We start from the raw sequence: 6,581 nt of genomic DNA on the forward strand, positions 1-6,581 counted from the left end.
GATTTATTCATAAATTTACAAATGTTATATGTCCCAATAATAATAGGTACAAAAAACATCTATTGTTTAAAGAAAGACTATAACATCACTCGTTATATATTCATCACGAAATACCATTCGTTTCTAATCAGTTGATTATTTGTTCCAATCATCAGCAGATAATATCAATTATTAGTGTCACCTGAAATATAAAATACTCAAGTGAATGATAGAAAATAAATAGTTCTATCATAAAGATATCTGAACTCTTAATCATGTCAGACTTCCTCAACTTGGTGAGATTAGAGAAGCAATTTCTCTCTCAATGTCTAGTTTCTTCCACAATATAAACAACATTAATCATTAAAAATCCTTTCTTGATTTCTGTGTTTATGTTGTATTTCCCTTAACTAAACTATTGGTCTATTAGAGTACACAATCTCTTAGACATCCTTTATTCAACGCTTGAACAGACTTGAAACAGTTTATACTGTTCTGATTGAATATCTGCTTTATTTCATGAGACATTTGATATGTTTCATAATTATCCAAGACTTTCTTCAAGTCAAGGTTAATTACTCTAGTATGATGTGAGACTCATCAATATCATCACAGTAATACTTCCATCAAAGTATCATGATCAGATTGACTGACATGTAGAGGTAATTCATGTATGAGATCTTTCATTATATATAATTTCCATTGATCCTTAAGCTAAAACTCACGATATTATACCAGTTATATAAATTATACCCATCAAATGTTACTGTCTCTTGATACTCAACAAAAGATAGATTTTACATGTCGTATGAGTATTAACAGTTATATACGGAATTTAACAAAGTTTCATTTAGTATTTTCAATATTTAGTCTTTAAAAATTAATGCATTTTATTGTTTCTTAAAACATGAATTTACTAAAGTCTAGGATCCAAGTAACAAAACAAGTAAACGATTAGGTGAATTTTATCCCATAAACTTCATCAAACTCGGTAGGCAGCGATTACCAATTGCATAGGTTATGTAACTCCTTGATAATGGGATCCTAATCAACCATTGCTTAATTTGGTATGTTTATCCCATCTATGCCTCATAACTCTCATGATTAGGTGACCTTTATCACACAAGATTCTGATCAAGTCATCGTATTTGAAACAACTTATTGTATTGCAACTAACTAGTGACAAGGTGACCCTTTAGACACCATAAACTACAAAAGTACCCCGAACGTCATAAGACAATCCTAATGACCAGGTGACCCTGTGCCGCAAAGACCATACAAATGATACCGTGTGTTCTTCAAAAGGACGGCAATGACTTATATTTTTAAGAAAATGTTTATATATGTTTTACTATTATAGTTTATAAAAACATGGTCTTATGAATATTACATGCATCCAACAATTCATGTACTCTTTTGTAAAATTCATATCACTTTTTATGAGGTTTTTTAGGTGCAAAATAAAACTTCATTTTATTTTCCATTAGCTGCAATCAATTATAAACTAAAATCCGGTATTTTAATGTTTAGTCGTAGATCGGTTTTAAGAACCGGTAATAGGCTAAATAAAACTTCATTTTATATTTAAGACTTGGAGTTTTGGATGAGTTCTAAAATCACAATTTTAAATCTCCTTTTAATAATCAGAATCTCATGACTTCATGAATTTGTAGAATAAACTTATTTTATTTTATGAACTCAATTTTATGCATCTTATGATAAAAGTCATATTTTGATAAACCAAAACATGGGTGATGATACTTATGTTTTAAATCTTATTTGGCATGCATAAAACATAATGTCAACATATTGTGTTATGTTTAACACACCAATATCATATATTAAGTTTTGACGCAATAAATAATCATTAGTTTTATTATTTGCCGTTATAACGCTATAAACCGATTTTGGTCTTTTTAATAAAAAAATAAGTTATTTATTATAAAGACATGGAGTTTATATAATGTTTAAACACCTTTTAAACCATTTCAAACATTTTAAAGTTGTGAATTTATAAGTTTTGCAATAAAACTATTTTTAACAAAAAATCATTTTTAACCAATAAATCGGTAACAAGTAATTTTTTTTTTATAAATATCAATTTATAAAACATCTTATGCTATATTTTAAATATTTTTTTACCAAAACTTCAAGTGATATTATCTTATATTAAAAGGTGTTTGACATGTAAAACTTATTTTTATACACAAAACATAACATACAATAGATGTACGTCATGCGTAGAGATAAGTGTACACCGCGCGTAAGTCAACGAAAGGTTGACCGTTAACTTTTTGACCAGTTTGACTTTTGGACAAGTGTGAGGGGTTGAGGACTTGAAGGGAAAAATGGTATTTTGCTCAAATGAGGATTTATCTTGGTATTTGGAATTGCTAAGTTGGAGTATTTACCTTAATTGCTAATTAGGGTATGGTTGTGGATATGTTTAGTGGGAGAGACTTTAGCACCGACACCTCGTGTGTGAGATCTATTCGTTTACCGATCAAGGTAAGTCTTCTCACTATACTTGTGGGTCGTAGGCACCAATGTCGGCCCACTGGATTGTGTTATGTAGAATGCTAGGTGTCAGTGTTGATGGATTATAAGCATAACATCATTCCTATGGTGTTCATGCAACCCTAATTGCTTTTATCTAAGTTTTTCTAATTAAACATACAACATTGAATACCAAAGCAATAAACCCTAGATCTAGCATGTGATAATTGATATTAACATAAGAATAGGATTTAGATTTTTACCTTGATTGTTATGTAGCAATAACAATCTCAATTCCTCCTTGTAATTGGCTTCTGAAAGCTTAGTGTCACAAATGTCACACCTATAATGGCTCACAAACACCAAGAGCAAGAGGATGAAGAAGGAGAAGAGGAGAGGCACTCAAAAACGTCTAGAAACCCTAAGAAAACTCTTAGCCACGTTTTTGGTGCCCTAGGGGTTCTTAAATAGTGAGGCTATTAGGGTTATCTAACAAGGAAACCCTAATTTGACTGCTTAGGCCCTAAGCAACCCATGGACTCCCTCCTCAGAGGCCTTGGACGATTTCTAATGGGTTTCCCCATAGAATTCGTCCACTCCTCTAATATGGAGTCCATTAGCCCAATATTGAACTATCACACAATTGATAGTTCTAGTCCCCTAAGTTTAATTAATCTCTTTTAGCCACAAAATTAATTCTTAATTAATTATTGACTAATATTAATTAAATAATATGATTTATCCTTTAATATATTATTCTCATAATATATTAATAAATCATAATTAATCCTCTCTCTCCATAATTCATCCTATCAAGTTGCTTTGGTGAAGGCAACCCAAAAGGACCATGCACCATCGGGTCAAGTACATACCAAAATATTTATGGACTTAGACACTAATCCAACAGTCTCTCACTTGGATAAGTCTAATAACTATTCTGCGTATGACTTCAGATCCTGATCCGCAATCGTAGCTTTGAAAAGCCGCTGTCAACTCTGATCTTATCAGAAGCGTGTCCTTTAGATAAGGGATCATATATTCCTCCATTCTAGATATCGTATAGACGTGAGACATGGATTTAAATCATTCTCTTAGTCTATGTGTTGTTTCCCGATTTCCGATTTATGACGACTGACAACAGACTACAATTGAGCACATCAACTTAGTCCCGGCTTGGCCAAGCAGTTTAGGTGTCATCACTAAATCATCGAGAGGCCCACATATATCGCTTTTATCCCACTTTGGGTAAAAGGAACGGATAAACTTCGATTCAATGCTCGCTTGTACTCACTCACCGAATCACACACAACAATACGTTTTATAACACCAAGTTACTGGTGTGTTTACATATTATCAATGTGCAACCGATTTGCAAGATACAACTCACACATCTCGGTTTCAAGAATATAAGATATTATCGTCTCCTAAATCACTCGTGATAAAATCCATGAAGCGATCCAAGTGAGCGTGGGTTTTAATCCAATGCTCAAATTATATTCATAAGCACTCATGAACGTTGCAGCAAACCTTTGCTATGTCTAACACATTTTAGACAATCTACACACCAATTCATGACAGTCTTCATTCATACCTACTTCCAACATATGAACGACTGTGGACCGTTCGAATAATTTGATTATTCTAAAATAATTTAATTATCCAGGAAGTCAAAACATGCAAAGTGAAACACACGAATAATACTAATCCTATATGGCCTCAAACTTTTGAGTATAAATAAAACACCTTTTATTTATCACCATATTGATTACTCATTATTTGTTGTTTCGAGTAATCAACTTACTACTTGAATTATAACTATAGTTGTCCCATGCTCTTAGCATGCACACTATCTTTTCCTATGGTCCTTACTTTGTGAAATAGATCAATTGAACATATTTTCAATCACACTCATTTCACAATTCCCAATCCTTACCTCAAGTGTAACAATATCAAATTCTTGCCACTTATAGAATATATTATATTCTAACATTTTATGCAATGATTCTTTCGTAATATCACAATGCCAAAGTCGCAAAGACTTTGCCAATGAAATTACAAAGTCATCTATTGGAAATTGTTGCAAGACAATTCCATAGATACGAAGTCTCATATTCAAAGTACATTCCTTTGAACATCCTTCTTGAATAAAAGTTTCTAATCTAGACATATAGATTCTTAACGTCCAACTCCCAATATAGAAATATTTCCATATTTGCCATATGACAACTCATTCTAAATAGAATCCTATCTATTTATAATAATGTCGATATGGTCCATCTATTACTATACTTCCAACTGCTCATAAGCGACCAATCCTTGGCGAACCTTAGTTTGTCCTTTGATAGTTGTTTAATAAACTTAGGCATGTCCGGTTCCAGTCCTTTTTCCCTCTTAATACCCTAGGCATTTGAAAAAAAATTAAGAACGGTCAATTATTATAGCATATGCGATTGATCCTATACCCGAAGCGTATGGAATACGAAGCATAATGTCTTACATAAAGACGTGATACTTTACCATTCTTTTGCCATAATATTTCTATTTGCCAAGTTCTCAAAACTCGAATTATAAAAAGGGATGCCGTAATCATAATCGAATTTTGAGAATGCAATTCATATATTTGACTAAATTTGATTAAAATTTCTCGATCTAAGCTCTTAGATTTCGAAATGAAGTATAAAATTCTCTCCCTTAATTATAGCAAAACAACTTTTCAACGTTGCAACTTTGCAAATTGAAACTTTTGTTTTCTATAATTAATATTGCCAACTTGCAACTTACCATAATTATCATGCTCCCACTAACATGGTGATTATATCCATACTAACATAACAATTATGCTCCCACTAGCTTTGACATGTATTCAGAAATCATCTGAACTTCTAGAAAAACAATGCTTATTGAATTTATTAAGTTCATATTTCTAATACTAGATGCTTTGATAAGACTTTATCTAAGCTTCTTAAACTCATACATCTTTCCTTAGATAACCCATATGTGTGTCTAAACAATTCTAGAACTTATAGCAATAAGTCTCGAATGTTCAAACTGATTTGTCAAATCTCACAATTCGAACTATGAAGAGGGATGCCGTAGTCATAATCGAATTCGAGAAATGCAAATTACATACTGCTATCTTCAAAATCTTTCTTAGTGAAAGCGTTTCCTCACAATCATTTTCATGAAGGAGAGAAACCTTATGACACTTAGATTTTGTGGTGTATGCGTTCCTATCCATGTGCATTTGTCATAACCATAATCATAAGATAATGATTGTGACAAATCCAACTCATATGGACTGAACTTATTTAATCTTTGATTTCTTGCCATCAAGGGTCCCACCATAGCTTCCAAGTTATTGAGCAGCTCACCCCTATCTTTCAATGCACTTTCCATTGATCAAGGTGCCTTGCTCCTATGCAACCCATTGAGAACTCGTAGAACTCATATGCATAGTTAACCAAACTTGAATGGCATAGAAACGAGAATATGTCAACACGATAGGTTGTAAACTTCAAGTCGTATGCTAGTGATCATTGATTAGGTTTATTCTTGATTTGTTCTTGAAGTTTTTCAAGATAATTTATACTCCCACTGACCTCTTGACATATATGATTCTCTTGTCAAGAAACATTTCTTGACAAAACAAATATTCAAGAGTTAGTGCGAAATTCTATCAAGACTAACACTTAATTTAATTTGTTCTAGTTGGTCTTTGTCTTCTTCAAGACATCACAACTTACAAATTCCAAATGTGTATGAATAAGAAAACTTTCTCTATTCCACAATTGATAAGTGTTACAAACCTACTTAAGATGTGTCACTCAATGTCACAATCTTAATTTTGATATTCGATATTGGAACGAAGTATGATTTATCTTAACGAATTAACCACTATAGCAATTTCTGATTCCTCTTCTTAGCCAAACTAGTGCACTAAGGTGTCCTTAGAGGATGAATTGTAATATGGTTCTTTACAATTAAGACGATCATAAAACCTGATACAGAAGTACTCTCCCTTCTTCTTAGATTGGAGAAACTTCTTATCTTTCTGCCTAATTGATTCTTCTTATTCGTTCTGCCAATCATTGAAACTTTTCAATGGT

The sequence above is a fragment of the Lactuca virosa genome, chromosome 2, assembly GCF_052849685.1.
Source record: "Lactuca virosa cultivar CGN04683 chromosome 2, Lactuca_virosa_CGN04683_v6, whole genome shotgun sequence".
NCBI lineage: Eukaryota > Viridiplantae > Streptophyta > Magnoliopsida > Asterales > Asteraceae > Lactuca > Lactuca virosa.